Source organism: Trichechus manatus, unplaced genomic scaffold (assembly GCF_000243295.1).
Source record: "Trichechus manatus latirostris isolate Lorelei unplaced genomic scaffold, TriManLat1.0 scaffold00138, whole genome shotgun sequence".
In the NCBI taxonomy this organism is placed as follows: Eukaryota; Metazoa; Chordata; class Mammalia; order Sirenia; family Trichechidae; genus Trichechus; species Trichechus manatus.
This window is the reverse complement of record NW_004444074.1, coordinates 5,988,951-6,005,772: the sequence shown is the minus strand read 5'-3', so window position 1 is coordinate 6,005,772 and position 16,822 is coordinate 5,988,951. Positions and strand designations below refer to the sequence as shown.

Genomic DNA, 16,822 nt, shown 5'->3' with positions numbered 1-16,822 from the left:
TGTGGTCCATTAGTCCTTTGGACTAATCTTTCCCTTGTATCTTGTTTTCTTCATTCTCCCTTGCTCCCGAAGGGATGAGACCAGTGGAGTATCTTAGATGGCTGCTCACAGGCTTTTAAGACCCCAGATACTACTCACCAACGTAGAATGTAGAACATTTTCTTTATAAACTGTGTTATGCCAATTGAGCTAGATGTTCCCTGAGACCATGGTCCCCACAGCCCTCCGCCCAGCAATTCAGTCCCTCAGAGAGTTTGGATGTGTGTATGGAGCTTCCATGACCTTTCCTTGTACAAGTTGTGCTGGCTTCCCCAGTATTGTGTACTGTCTTATCCTTCACCAAAGTTACTACTTATCTATTGTCTATGTAGTATCCACCCCACCCCTTCCATCCCTCATAACCAACAAGGATTGTTGCTTTTTGTGTGTAAGCTTTTTCATGATTTTTTACAGTAGTGGTCTCATACAATATTTGTCCTTTTGTGATTGACTTATTTCACTCAGCATAATGTCCTCCCAACAAATCTCTGAGGTGAGCACTTTTATGATGCTCATTATAAAGATAAAAATTCAGAGGCTTAGATAAGCTAAGTACCTTCCTCATACAGGAAGCTTGTAGAAAGTGAAAAAGCTTGTAAAAGTGAAAGTTGCCTCCCCATGCTGACACACCATTTAACTATGGTGAACACACAACAACGGGTCTTTGTTTACAATGAGCTTCATCCATTATATCACATAATCCTCTGGCAGCTGTCTTTATCCCCACACTACCTGTGACATTAAGTGAACACACAGCCAGTCCAGGGCAAACCAGGGCTGAAGCCAAGTGCAGGAGGTAGACTAGGGCCCTCTAGCTGCACCCTACCCTGACTCATTGAACTAGGATTTTTGCAGAAGATGCCTTAGAATCTGTGCTTTACGATGTGTCCCTGATGATTGCAAGGCACAGCCAATTAGAAGTCATATATCTAGTTCAAGAACCTATTCTATAGTTGGGTAAACTAAATCCCAGTGAGAAAATGTGACTTTCCGAAAGTTACCTGACAAGTTAGTTGCAGCAAAGCCAAGACTCAGAGACCATACCTCAGGCCCAAGCCCTGCACTCTTGTAGACCTTGCTATGGTCTTCTGCCTCAAGCCACATCCACTCTTCTGGACCAAGGCAATCACTCCCCCAGCTCTGGCCATCTTGGTGGCCAACATGTCTTCACTTAGTTCTTCTCTGGAAATTTCCCTTGGCTGAAAAGAACTGCCTTCCTCAAGGTCACACCCTCTTTCTGGGGACAGTCCACAACAAATGATTGACTGAAGAAGGGGTATAAAGGCCAAATCCCCTTCTCCTAATTTAGGATAATTATAAAGGGACATCATAGCTCTAGAGCACAACATGGGGTTGGTCTGAAGGCATACTGAGACAACACTTTCAAACTAAAAGACAAATAATTGTATCTTGCACCTCTCATCACTAAGAAGAAGTCACAGAGTGTGGTAGGCAGCTTATCTATACTTGGGAAGACACAAAAGGCTGCCAGTTGGAGTGGGATGCTAAGGGGGTCCAGGCTGTGGTGCAAGTGGTCCTGCAGCTTGGGCTATACCATTAGGTAGACTTTATGGTAACAGAGTTAACTGTGATGGGAAAGGTAGCCCTGTGTCCTGTGGAGTTTATGGCTTGGTAGAAGAATCACAACATAGATCCCTGGGGTTCTAGAGCAAGGTCATGCCAACTGAAGGGGAGAATTTACATCTTTAGGAAAACAGTTCCTGGCATTCTACTGGTCCCTGGGAAGGACAGAGAGCATGGCATGGGGAATTAAGTGACCTTGCAGCTAGAATTGCCCATTATGAGCAATGTGCTTTCAAGCTTACCAAGTCAATGCCAGGTAGGTCCAGCAGCAATCTGTCATAAGGTTGAAGTGGTACATCTAGGATTGGACACAAGCTGGGCCATGGGTACAAGTAAGCTGTACAAGCAGGTGGCTTAGCCCCCATGTTATCCACACTGCTGTCCCAGTGCCTCCTCCTCAGTTCACACCCTGAGGGGTCACTTATGACCAGCTAGCAGAAAAGGGAAAAAGCTGAAATTGGTTCACAGGGGGCTCAGTTCAATATGTGGGTGCAAACCAAAAGTGGGTTGTGGTTGCTTAGGGGTGGCCGTGAAAGACAGAAGAGGAAATTCTACCAATGGGCAGGGACAGTGTTCTCAGTCATCTACTTTCTATACAGGTGACCTAAAGTTACAATACATATAGATTCATGGATGGTGGCAAATGGCCTGGACGGTTGGTTAGGGGCCTAGAAGAGGAAAGGTAGAAAATTTGGGGAAAAGGAAGTCTGGAGAAGAGGCATGTGGATGGACCTATGATGTAGAACACAACATGTGGATATTTATTTTACTGTTAATGCCCACCAGAGAATTTGGATGACAGGAGAAGAACTGAGTGACCAAGTAGACAGAATGACTCAGCAAGGTGACATCAGCCATTTCTGACATTAACACTGCAATGCTGGAATAGTGGACATATGAACAGAGTAGCTGTAGTAACAGGGGCTTTGGCCACATTGGGCCCCACAGCATGGGCTCCTACTCACGAAGGCTAATCTAGCTGAATGTCCAACTTGCTAGCAATAGAGACCAATGTTGAGCCTCTGATATGGCATCATCTGTTAAGGAGACTAACCAGTTATCATGGTAAGTTGATTATATTGCACCTCTTGTACCTTGGATAGGGAAGTGACTCATCTTAACTGAAATAGATGCATTTTCCAGGTTTGGGTTTGCCATTTCTGCCCATAGTGCCTCAACCACTTCTGTTATCTAAAGGCGTTCAGAGTATTTGTCCATAGGTTTTGTGAACACACATTATACCAACGATGAATCAAGAGACATACTTTAGAGCAAATGAGGTGTGGTACTGAGCACATGAGCATGGGATCACTCATCGTATCATGAAACCATCCAGAAATTTCCAGCCCGATGGAGTAATGGAATGGCCTATTGATGGTCCAGCTGAGGTGCCAGCTTGGAGAGAATACCTTGTAAGGAATCACTCTCCAAGGTTCAGTACAGACCCTAAATCCTCAATGGTAAAATACGTGGATTCAGGTAACAAGACGTGGAAATAGGAGTGACCTAGCTTATCCAGTGTATGGATCAATTAAACCTCCCCTTTTCTGACACCAACCATGAGGATATAACAAATTTCCACTTTTCACTTTTGTACCGACACCAGCTGCACAAACAGTACCTCTTCCTTTCATCCTAATCACCTGGAGGTAGGTCAGACCTCACAAGTTAAAGGACATAGTCTTCCATGCTGCCAAGTAAGCCCAAGACTTCAGACCCCAGCAGCAAGCTTGAGGGTCCCCAGGGCTCCCCTCAAATTTAGGAGTTCCCTCTACTCCCTCAGGATACCAGATGCAAGCTTAGGTGTTCCCACCCCCCTCACTTCTGATCTACTGGTTCCAATTACTTCCTCAGGTTCAATAATTCACTGGAATAACTTATAGAACTCATGGAAAGCACTATACATACAATTACAGCTTTCTTATAAACAACGCAAATCAGGATCAGTATAAAGAAGAGACGCACAGGGTGAGGTCTGGAAGGGTTACCAACATGAAGTTTCCTGGCCCTAAAGAGGACTTGTCACCTTTCTGAGAGCAGATGTGTTTTATCAACCTGGAAGCTCATGGAGCTTCCATGTCCAGAGCTTTTATAGGAAGTCTCATTATGTAATGCAAACTCCAGCCCCTTTTCCCATTGGTCAGTCGATATCAAGAGGTGATCATGAGGTATCATGCTGTGGGTCTTTCTAGCCTTGCTAGCCCCCACCCCAGTGTCACCTTATCACTTCACCGGTATAACCTGTTTGTTAGGTATGCTCCAGAGTCTTTATTGAAGACACCTAAATTTCAAGGACTTTTCTAGAGATTATCTCAGGAATTGAGAAAAAAGACAAAATGTTATGAGAATCACCCAGGGATCTGTAGGAATCACCCAGGGATCTTGTTAAAATGCAGATTCTGAAACATGGTGCCCTAGACAGATGCACGACACGATCCCTCTGCTGCAAAACTTGAAAAGCTAAGTAAAACAGATACAAATGTCAATCCTGGAATCCTAAGCATCAAATGAAGGAACAAAGAACTAGATCAAACATCGAATGGAAGAAGAAACTGATGGAAAACAGAGAATGAGGAGAGATGTGAAGTGGAGGTCCCCTGCCAACTAACACGGCACAACATGGTCATCTTGAAACACAGCCAGTGACAATCCCTGACAGGGAGCACAGGAAGGCGACTTCACAGAGCTCCCAACAGAAGACAGGGCACACAGTAACCAGAGAAACACACTTGTCCACCCCTCACCTTTCTGGTGAGTAGAAGCAAGAACCCCACCCCGCATCTCAGCAGCCCCCACTACCAGGGTCCACAATACAACCCCCCGGCATGCCCCGCCTCCTCCTGCTGTGCAGCTTTTTTTTTTCTCTTTCTTCCTCCCACTTAGCCCGATATACCACCACCCTCTCTTCCCGCCGGCCCCAGTTGCGCCACCACGGCTAAAGAACCACCAGCCTGCCATTGCCCCGGGTCCGCCCCACCCCCACCTGCTGGTTCCCGCCATGCTACCATTTTTTTTCTGTCTCCCTCCCACCTAGCCTCATACACAACTTCCCCTCCCTTCCCACCAGCCCCCAGGTGCACCCCACCCCCACACATTGGCCCTCACTGTGCCGCCATATTTTTTTCTCATTCTTCCTTCTCTTTCTCCCTTCCACCTAGCCCCATAGACCACCTCGTCCCCCTTCCTGCCAACCCCCAATGCGACGCCACGGCTAGAGAGCCACCAGCCTACTGCTACTCCTGGTTCGCGCTGACCCCACCAGCTGGCTCCTGTAGCACCATCATTTTTTTTCTTTTTCTTTCTTTTCTTTCTCTCTCCCACCTAGCCCAGTAAAAACCTTCCCACCCTTCCCACCGGCCCCTGGGTCTTCCCTGCCCCCACTTGCTGGCCCAAACTGTGCTGCAATTTTTTTCTCTTTCTTCCTTTTCTTTTTCCCTTCTAACTGGCCCCATACACCAGCTTCCCTCCTTTCCTGCTAGCCCCTGCCATGTTGCCACGGCTAGAGAGCCACCGCCCGCAGCTGTCCCGGACCCACCCCGCCCCCACCCCCTGGCTCCCACCGTGTACCCATTTTTTCTTTCTTTTCTTTCTCCCTCCCACCTAGCCTGATACACCACCTCCCTTCCCTTCCCACTGGTCCCCGGGTCTGCCCTGCCCCCACTTACTGGCCCCCACTATGCTGCCATTTTTTTCTTTTTCTTTCCTTTCTCCCTCCACGTAGCCCCATATGCTACCTCCTCCCCATCCTGCTGGCCCCTGCCACATTGCTGTGGCAAGAGTGCCCCAGCACTTAGGCCCACCACCTCACTGGACCTGCAAAGCCCCTCCCTCCCACTAGACCAGCTGCTGAACTGTGGGAAGTGAGCCCATACCACTCCCCATCCAACACTCAACAACAGGGCTCCAAAATACGTAAAACAAACTCTAACATCACTGAAAAGGGAAGTAGATTGTTTCACAATAATAGTGGGAGACTTCAAAACACCACTCTCAATAAAGGACAGAACATCTAGAAAGAAACTCAACAACGATACAGAAGATCTAAAGGCCACAATCAACCAACTTGCCCTCATAGACATATATAGAACACTACCCAACAGCAGCAAAGTACACATTCTTTTCCAATGCACATGGAACATTCTCCAGAATAGACCACATTTTAGGCCACAAAGCAACCCTCAATAAAATCCAAAACATTGAAATAATACAAAGCATTCTTTCTGCTAATAACACCATAAAAGTAGAAATCAATAACAGGAAGAACAAGGAAAAAAATCAAATATATGGAAACTGAATATCGCCTTGCTTAAAAACAACTAGATAATAGAAGAAATCAAATAGGGGATAAAAAAATTCCTAGAATCAAATAAGAATGAAAACACATCATACTAAAACTTATGGAACACAGCAAAGGCGGTGCTCAGAGGTCAATTTATAGCAATAAACACACACATTAAAAAATAAGAATAGGTCGAAATCAAAACATAAGCACTATAATGCCAACAAATAGAAAGAGAACAGCAAAAGAAGAAAGGAAATAATAAAGATTAGAGCAGAAATAAATGAAAGAGAACAGAAAAACAATAGAAAGAATCAACAAGACCAAAAGTTAGTTCTTTGAAAAGGTCAACAAAATCGACAAACTATTGGCCAGACTAACAAAAGAAAAACAGGAGAGGAAGCAAATCAGCCAAATAAGAAATGAGATGGGGGATATCACAACAGACCCCACTGAAATAAAAAGGATCATAACAGAATACTATGAAAAATTGTGCTCCAACAAATTTGAGAACCTACAGGAAATGCACAAATTTCTAGACACACACTACATAACTAAACTAACACAAACTGAGATAGAAATTCTAAACAGACCCATAACAAGAGAAGAGATAGAAGAGGTACGAGTTGGAATCGACTTGACAGCAACAGTTTTTTCTTTTTTTTTTAATATGGCACTATGGTTAGGTGTTTGGCTGCTAACCAAAAGGTCAGCAGTTTGAATCCACCAACCACTCTTTGGAAACCCTATGGGTCAGTTCTACTCTGTCCTATAGGGTCTCTATGAGTCGGAATTGACTTGATGGCAACGGGTTTGGTTTGTTTTTTTTTTTTTTGGTTATTCAAAACCACCAGCCAACATCATTCTCAATACTCACAGATAGGAAGGCTCACCACTGTGAAAATGTCAATTTTACCCAAAGTGATCTACAAATATAATGCAATCCCCATCCATATACCAATAGCATTCTTTAGTGAGATGGAAAAACTAATCATCAACTCCATACAGAAAGGAAAGAGACCCTGGATAAGCAAAGCATTATTACTGAAGAAAAATAACAAAGTAGGAGGCTTCACACTACCTAATCTTAGAACCTACTATACAGCCATGGTGATCAAAACAGCCTGGTACTTATACAATGACAGATACATAGACCAATGGGACAGAATCGAGAACTCAGACATAAATGCATCCACCCATGGTAAGCTGATCTTTGAAAAAGGATCAAAGTCCATTAAATGGGGAAAAGACATTCTTTTTAACAAATGGTACTAGGAAAATTGGATGTCCATCTGTAAAAAATGAAACAGGACCCATACCTCACACCATACACAAGAACCAACTCAAAGACCTAAATATAAAACCTAAAATGATAAAGATCATGGAAGAAAAAACAGGGTCAATGCTAGGGGCCCTAATACATGGCATAAGTAGAATACAAACCATAACTAACAATGTACAAACACCAGAAGATCAACTAGATAACTGAGATCTCCTAAAAATTTAAACTTATGCTCATCAAGAGTTTACCAAAAGAGTAAAAAGAGAACCTATAGACTGGAGAGAAATTTTTGGCTGCAACATATTGACAAGGGTATAATCTCTAAAATCTAGAGAATACTACAACACCTCAGCAACAAAAAGACAAATAATCCAGTTAAAAAATGAGCAAAAGATATGAACAGACACTTCACCAAAGAAGACATTCAGGCAACTAACAGACACAGAGGAAATGCTCGAGATCATTAGCCATTAGAGAAATGCAAATCAAAACTACAATGAAATGTCATCTCACCCCAACAATATTGGCATTAATTTAAAAAAAAAAATGAAAATAACAAACGTTGGACAGGTTGCGGGGAGATTGGAACTCTTATACACTGTTGGTGAAGTAAAAGAGCTGAACAGAAGATTTCAAAGGGCGGCTTGAGAAGACAAAGTAAAGTATTATAATGACATGTGCAAAGAACTGGAGTTAGAAAATGAAAAGGAAAGAACACACTTGGCATTTCTCAAGCTGAAAGAATTGAAGAAAAAAATCAAGCCTCAGGTTACAATAGTGAAGGCTGCTATGGGCAAAATACCCAATGACACAGGAAGCATCAAAAGAAGATGGAAGGAATACACAGAGTCATTGTACCAAAAAGAAGTGGTCTACTGTCAACCATTTCAGGAGGTAGCATATGATCAAGAACCGCTGGTATTGATGGAAGAAGTCCAAGCTGCACTGAAGACATTGGTGAAAAACTAGGCTCCAAGAATTGACGGGATACCAACTGAGATGTTTCAACAAAGGGATGCAGTACTGGACCTACTCACTCAGCTATGCCAAGAAATTTGGAAGACAGCTACCTGTCCAACTGACTGGAAGAGATCCATATTTGTGCCTATTCCAAAGAGAAGCGATCCAACCGAATGTGGAAATTATCAAACAATATCATTAATATCACATGCAAGTAAAATTTGGCTGAAAATAATTAAAAAGAGGTTGCAGCATTACATGGACAAGGAACTGCTGGAAATTTAAGCCAGATTCAGAAGAGAACTTGGAACGAGGAATATCATTGCTGATGTCAGATGAATCTCGGCTGAAAGCAGATAATACCAGAAAGATGTTTACTTGTGTTTTATTGACTATGGAAAGGCATTCAACTGTGTGGATCATAACAAATTATGGATAACATTACGAAGAATGGGAATTGCAGAACACTTAATTGTGCTCATGAGGAACCTGTACTTAGACCAAGAAGCAGTCATTGAAACAGAACCAGGGGATACTGCATGGTTTAAAGTTAGGAAAGGTGTGCGTCAGGGTTGTATCCTTTCAGCATACGTATTCAATCTGTATGCTGAGCAAATAATCCGAGAAGCTAGACTATATGAAGAAGAACCGGGCATCAGGATTGGAGGAAGACTCATTAACAACCTGCAATATGCAGATGACGCAACCTTGCTTGCTGAAAGTGAAGAAGAAGTGCTTACTGACGAAGATCAAAGACTACAACCTTTAGTATGGATTGCACCTCAACATAAAGAAAACAAAAATTCTCACAACTGAATCAATGAGCAACATTATGATAAATGGAAGTTGGCAAGGATTTCATTTTACTTGGATCCACAATCAACATCCATGGAAGCAGCAGTCAAGAAATCAAACAACACTTTGCACTAGGCAAATCTGCTGCAAAAGATCTCTTTAAAGTATTAAAAAGAAAAGATGTCACTTTAAAGACTAAGGTGCACCTGATCCAAGCCGTTCTGTATTCAGTCGCCTCATATGCATGAAGAAGCTGGACAATAAATAAGACTGAAGAAAAATTGATGCCTTTGAATTGTGGTGTTGGCAAAGAATATTGAATATACCATGGACTGCCAGAAGAAAGAATAAATCTGTCTTGGAAGAAGTACAGCAAGAATGCTCCTTAGAGGCAAAGACGGTGAGGCTTCGTCTCACATACTTTGGACACGTTATCAGGAGGGATCGGTCCCTGAAGAAGAACATCATGCTTGATAAAGTAGAGGGTCATCAAAAAAGAGGAAGACCCTCAATGAAATGAATTAACACAGTGGCTGCAACAATAGGCTCAAGCATAACAGTGATCATGAGGATGGTGCAGGACAAGGCAGTGTTTCGTTCTGTTGTACATAGGGTCATTATGAGCTGGAAGCGACTTGATAGCACCTAACAACAACAACATATACTTCTGGTGGGAATGTAAAATGGTACAACAATGATGGAAAACGATATGGCACCTCCTTAAAAAGCTAGAAATAGAAATATTATATGATCCAGCAATCCCACTCCTAGTAATATATCCTAGAGAAATAAGAGCCATCACATGAATAGACACCCACGTTCACTGCAGTATTATTTACAATAACAAAAAGATGGAAACAATCTAAGTGCCCATCAATGCATGAATGGATAAACAAATTATGGTACATACACACAATGGAATACTACGAAATGATAAATGAATCCTCGCAACATCTCACAACATGGATGAATCTGGAGGGCATTATGCCTAGTGGAATAAGTCAATCACAAAAAGACAAATATTGTGTGAGAACGCTATTACAAAAACTCAAGAAAAAGTTTACACTTGGAAAAAAACAATCTTTATCAGGGATGGGAGGGTTGGGGAGAGGAAATCACTACTAGATAGCAGATAAGTTAACTTTGGTGAAGGGAAAGACAACACACAATATGGTGGGAGTCAGCACAACTTGACCAAGGCAAAGTCATAGAAGCTTCATAGACACTTCCAAGCACCTTGAGGGACTGAGTTGCTGGGGCTGAGGGCTGGGGATCATGGTCTCGGGGGACATCTAAGTTAATTGGCATAACATAGTTCATAAAGAAAATGTTCTACATCCGACTTTGGTGAGTAGCATCTGGGGTCTTAAAAGCTTGCAAGCAGCCACATCCCCTCTGGAGCAAAAAAGAATGAAGAAAACCAAAGACACAAGGAAAATATTAGTCCAAAGGACTAATGGACCACATGAACCACAGCCTTCAGACCAGCCTGAGCCCAGAAGAACAAGATGGTGCCTGGCTACCAACACCGACTGCTCTGACAGGGATCACAATAGAGGGTCCTGGACAGAGTGAGGGGAAAAAAGTAGAACAAAATACAAAGCCACAAAAAAAGAAGAAAAAAGACCAGATTTACTGGTCTGACAGAGACTGGAGGAACCCCCAAGACTATGGCCCCTGGACACCCTGCTAACTCAGAACTGAAGCCACTCCCAAAATTCACCCTCCAGCCAAAGATTAGACAGGCCTATAAAACAAACAATAGCACTCATGAGGAACGTGCTACTTAGTTCAATTGTAACCAGTAAATTTCCATTAGTCCTTAAACTAGCCCAAGCCAGAGTCGGACCACCCCACTTGCACAGAAGGCCAGCTGTGACCGCTAATCGACCTCAACAGAGGACGCAGCAACAGGTGGAATGAATCAGAAGGAAAATCATCACCCGGACCCTATTACAAAGCGAGAAGTCCGACAAGAACCACCTCACCTTCTGTTTCCTAACTGCCTTCTAGACTTTTCCCTCCCCACTATGCCTGCGTGGCTGCCATCTTGCTGCCCAAATCACATATAAGCCCTGCTTCCCCGTAGCTTGGGGAGACAGATCTGAGGAACTTCCTCCTTGCTCCTTGCTCTGCACATTGCAATAAAGTTACTTTCTCTTTCTCAAAGACTGGTGTCGGGATAATTGGCAAGTCTGAGCACGCCGGACAAGGACCCACCTTTATGGGTTCGGCAACAGAATCAAGTATATGAGACCAAACGGGCAACACCTGCCTCAGAGCAAAGACAAGAAGGCAGAAGAGACAAGCAAACTGGACAAATGGACATGGGGGACCTGGGGTGGAAAGGGGGAGAATGCTGACACATTGTGGGGATTGCAACCAATGTCATGAAGCAATTTGTGTATGATTTTTTTTTTAAACGAGATAATTAAATTTTATTTACTTTCATTTCCATTCAGTACATCACAGCTTCAGGATAGGTGATAACTTATCTAATGGCTATGCTCGTTTTCTTCAGGCTGTGGGTAAACGACTTCCCCAAAGTAGCAGTGACTTTATTGATCTGAATGATGATTGAAGCTTTCCAGGAAGCGAAGAATTGCTGCAGGAATTCTTCTTTTTGAAGAATTTAAAATGTCAAGCAGGAATTTTATAGCTTCACGTACTCCTGAAATACCATTCACATACAAATAAAAGCTTGTCTTCTAGGGAGACACAGGCACAAAGTTAGTTTTTCAAATATTATAGCCCTGCAAACTTTTTATTTGGGAAATCTAAACTGAGACAATTGCTCAACTCATAACTTTTGCCATTAGATGTACACTTCAACTGCCAAAAACTGTGGCTTAAATTTCTTGCAAAATGCATTATAGGAGAAAGCTATGTTATCAAGGGGACAAAAAAATTTGCATTCAGAATATATTTATTTTATTAATAGTTTTTAAACAGATATTAGCCTACAAGCACTTATGTATGAGCAATAGCAATTTTCATGCTTCCCTGTCTTTTCTGATTATATATTCTGTATACTAAAAGTTATATAGTCTGTGTACTGAACAAGCTGATTACATACTCTGTATGCTTGTTGTTAGTTGCTGGCCAGTCGATTGAGACTCCTGGCAACCCCGTGTGTATGCTAGAAGTTGCTAATTTTCATTCCTCTGCCACCAAGAAAAGCATAATTTGTTATTATGGAAAAGGAATTTAAATACTCAGGTACTTTATATATATATAAGGCTTGATTTTTCTCCTAGTAACAAAAATGCTTGCTTTCTAAACTTTTTTTTAAGGAAAGTTTAATCAAACACCTTTGATTAACACTATTTTTCCCAGAAAAAAAAAATGCCACCATCCATATTATAATATTTTGGGGATTTAATCCCCTATTTTTTATATCTTCAATATTTTTTACATCATGAGGCATCATTGTGATCTTACCTTATTGTTATCTCAAGGAGAACTAATCATTTTTATTTGCCTTATAAAAACAATTTTACTGGCTGTATATTTATTCTTGTTGATTTTGTTGTATTCTTCTTTCAGTCTAGTTTACTCTAATTCAAAAGGATCCTAATGTTATGACATAAAGCTTAGGTCTTCTAGTCCAAACAAGACCCATATGAACTACTTGGCTGAACAAGTTGGAGGCATTAACTTTTTTGTTCTGTACCTAAATTGTATAGTTATATAGGATTTATCAAAACAGAATAAAGATAAACCCATTTAAATGGATTACTAATGATTCTGACTTGTAAGTTAGGGAAGCTTCTTGTGTTTGACCTTAAAGCCCTTGAAGGCCCCAGAGAAAGGCGATGAAGGCAGTTTGACACGACCACTGCCAACTAGATTATAGGTTCTACCCTACTTCCTTTCATCAGAATTGCTCTTAGAGCTAGATGTCATCAGTAGCATGTTGTAGCTAATGATATAAACAAGAACACACATGTAATCAGAGCTGGGCAAGTCTTTGGAAGCTCCCTTAACTGGTTAAAATTAAAAAAACAAAACAAAAAAAAGTCAGATCGGGAAAGACGTCGAAACCAACATGTTACTCAGCTTCAAAGGTGAAACCAAGGATGGTATCCATTTTAACATCTTATAAATGGACAAATCTAAAGCTCATACAGACTTTTTTAAAAGGCCACCAGACAGTATTACTAGTTCTATAAGGAACTGGGAGCTATAGATTATGAATACATGTGTAAATTTTCCCCATTCAAGACTAACTGCTTTACAAAGCTGTCCTGGGATTCAGCTGCTCCGATGTTAGGAAACTAACCAGGCCCACCACCACTCAACCTCATTTCTCACTTAACTCTGTTCTTCTGAAATATTACCATTAGTATTAATTTTCTGAAATGTTATTTAGCAGATCACACCAGCACATTGGAACCTTCAGCTTTTGGCAGGTGGCCTTACTGTGCAGAAGTTATAGATAGCATAGGTGACATTCCCCTTCCCATGAGAACTATGCATGTTACAGTCAGCCACATATCCATATACATACATATACATGCACAAACACATTAAAAACATCTAAGAATTACATAAAATTGTACATTACATGAAGAACCATAGAGTATACTAAAGGTAAGTACAGAGAAAATGCATGCGGAGAGAGCCCGGTGAAGTACAGAAACCGTGAGATACATAATTTTATTTTAAGTTTATATTTCCTGCAGGACAGTAAGATATATCTTCCCCTTCCTAGAGACAAATTTTCTAAAAATTTGGACACCGCCCACTGCATTAAATTTAAATTAAAATGTTCCCTACATATATAGACAGTAAAAATAAGCAAAAAAAAAACAAAAAACAAAAAAAAAAACACATTCGTTTTTTAATATATCAAAATGTTTCCAAGGCAACATTATTAAAATGATCATACCACAGTCCCTAATACAACCTCAAGCTCTAACAGGAAGGTATGGAGGGCGCAGAAAGGTTTCATCCAGTCGCTCTTTTAGGTGCTCTTCTTTTCTTCGCCTAGTAGCTTTCTTGGCTTCTTTAGTGATGGAATCTGCAGTCTCTTTGGCTTTGGCTTTCAGAGTCCTCATCACACCATCTACCTGGTACTCGTGCTTCAGGAAGAAAACACGGATGATACGCTTGTAGGGCAGTTCAACCCCATTACAAGGGCTTGGTGCCATGCACCACACCCGGAAGCCACACTTCAGCATGTAATAGAAGGGGAACGTAACAGGAAGAGATCAGAGAAGAATTCGGCAATGCTGAACACACCATACGCTACCCCGTAGGTCAGCCCCTGGGTATCATCTTCTTTGTTGGGACTCTCTATGGCTTTAATTGAGATGTAGGCAGGTTGCAGAGGAGAGAGGCTCCATAACCGAACACCAGGTACAAGGCCATGAGCCCGATGATACGGAGCGCGATGTAGCTCCGGTTCACGCCAGTCTTGGCCTCGAGCTTGGCCAGCAGGTCGGTCATGCAATTATTTTTGTGCAGGAACTGGTCGAACCTTTGCCTCATGGTCACAGACATAGCGGGGACCGTCGCACCGCTGCCCGGGGCTGCTCCTAGTGCCGGGCGGACGCAGAGCTGGACTAAGCTGTGTGTGAATTTTTGAATGAGAAGCTAATTTGTGCTGTAAACTTTCACCTAAAGCACAATAAAATTTTAAAAAAGTAGATCGTGATTCACTATATCTAGGGTGGAAATGCAGATTCTCAGCTGCAGTTTGAACTAGAATGAACAAGTTTGAAGCCCTTCCCAGAAATTATTACATCAGTGGATTTGAGTAGTGTAAGGGGTCATTGGTGGTGGATTCTGTGGTGTGCTGCCCAGACTCCCCTCCCAGGACTCACATGCTCATTCCCCAGCTGCTGGGAGTGTTGTCAGCCAGCAGGTCTCACCTGAGTTTCCTTTGTAGGACTTGCCCTCCGTTGATGAAAGCTGCCTTGCCCAGCGTCATCCCCCATTCCTAGCAGCAGCCTGCATCTGATGACTGGTTGAGGTGGGGGTATGAAAAGCTGGCCATTCGCCCCAGTTTGGGTTATCCTAATTCTAAAGCTTCATACGGGATTGGCTAAGACCTTTATTGTGACTATATCACAGTTTCAATTCTCCCTCTGCCCAGTCTTGCTTCTGCACTCACCAGGGCACTTCTGCATGCAAATCTCCGTCTAAGAGTTTGCTTCCTAGAAAAACTAATTGGAGACATTCCTGGTTCCTGGATGGGGTCTGTGTGCCATGAGAAGCCTTAAAAGTCTTCAATGCTTTGTGCCCACAATTTCATACTCCAGGGACAGATGATAGTGTGCCCAGCTGGAGGTGAACTGGGTACAGGAATCCCTGAAAGAGGAAAGAAAAAGCTTGGCAGAGGGAATGCGAGCAAGTTCTGTTCAGGCTTTCACAAATGGAGGGTAACTCCTCCCCATTCCTGGTCCCATCTTCAACATTTGCCTGACACGAGAGTCCCTGTTGACTTTCACTGAGCTATCTTATGGCCATCCACTGCTAGTACACGCCTCCTGGACTCTGATGACATTTGGAGGCCTATCCCTGAATGGCATTTAGGGTTGAAGTCTGCTAGGCTATAGGAGAGGCAGGGAGGCTTGTTGTACCTGGATATAAATTAAATGAGCCCAGTGATTGCTGTGATGGGAGCCATACTGTGGTGGCCACTAGAAGTTCTCTGGTGACTCCTGAGCCCATGATTCTACTTGAGGTTGTCATAGAAAAGCCTTCCAGAAAGGCTCAGTCTGAGTTAGAGAAGATTTGCCAGTTACTTTGGCCCTTGTCTGACTTGAGAGTGGGTAGAGATAGTGATGTTTTCCAAGAGATAATGCTCTCAGAGCAGGAGATCTTGTGGGGTCATCTGTCAGATCACTTAGTTTCTTTCCTAAAATATATTATTATCTCATATTATGGATGGAGTAACTGAGGTCCGAAATAACACAGTGAGGAAGACCAAGTCTAGGGATAAAACTTAGGCTACCTGCCTCCCAAGCCACGGTACCCAGCCAGGCTCTTCCTAGTGCTGCATGCTGCCATTTGATGAGAAACTCTCAAGTTGTAAAGCTGGCATGTAAGGGAAGAGTGATGGAAGGAAGTGAATTTTCTGAGTCTAAGCAGCCACCCTTTAACTGCAGGTTTGTAGAGTTTGGGAAGAAGTTTCCACGTCACCAGTCCTACTCCATCCACAACATTCAACATGGCACCCAGCTTTGCCCCGTTCTTCTTGCGGTTGCCTTCTCTTCTCCTGTCCATCAATGCTCTGGTTCCATCCTCTGTTACCTCTTGCCTGTACGTTTCCATAGCATGCTCACTGCTCGCTGTTCCTCCCTCCCCCTCCCAATCTGGTCCACAGCCACATGTTTACTCTGCTTGAAGCACCTCTGATCATGGTACTTCCCTTCCATACTCAACTTTCAAAGCTTATTGTTATTAGGGTGACCATATGACCCAGTTTGCCAGGGACAACCTCAATTTATATCTGTTGTCCTAGCATAATTACTAGTAGTGCCACCTTTTACTCTCGAAAGTATCCTAATTAGGGTGATAAGAATTATACGTTCATCTTATTTATTGCTAACTGAATGGATCACAGAGTCCCCACCTTCACAACCTGGCTTCAACCTTCCTTTCCAAATTTGCCAACCACTTCACACATAATCTGAACCCTAACACCTGCCTGATGGGCTTTGATAAACACATCATGATCATCCCTACTTCTAGGCATTTTCTCAAGCTATACCTCTTCCTGTTCTACCTAGCCGGAACTACCTCTAAAAGATTCCCTCTTCTTGTCCATCCATCAAGATCAAGGTTTAAGTTCCATCTTATCAATACAGCTGTAATCTAAACATCTTGTCAAGGATCATCTAGTCTTCCTCTGATTTCCTGATGTCTGTAATATC

General features: G+C 42.5%; 1 pseudogene; it reads right to left on the bottom strand.

Moving 5' to 3' along the window:
* Window positions 1-13,905: 13,905 nt before the first annotated feature.
* On the bottom strand, window positions 13,906-14,459 carry LOC101347283 (receptor expression-enhancing protein 5 pseudogene; annotated as a pseudogene).
* Window positions 14,460-16,822: the final 2,363 nt, after the last annotated feature.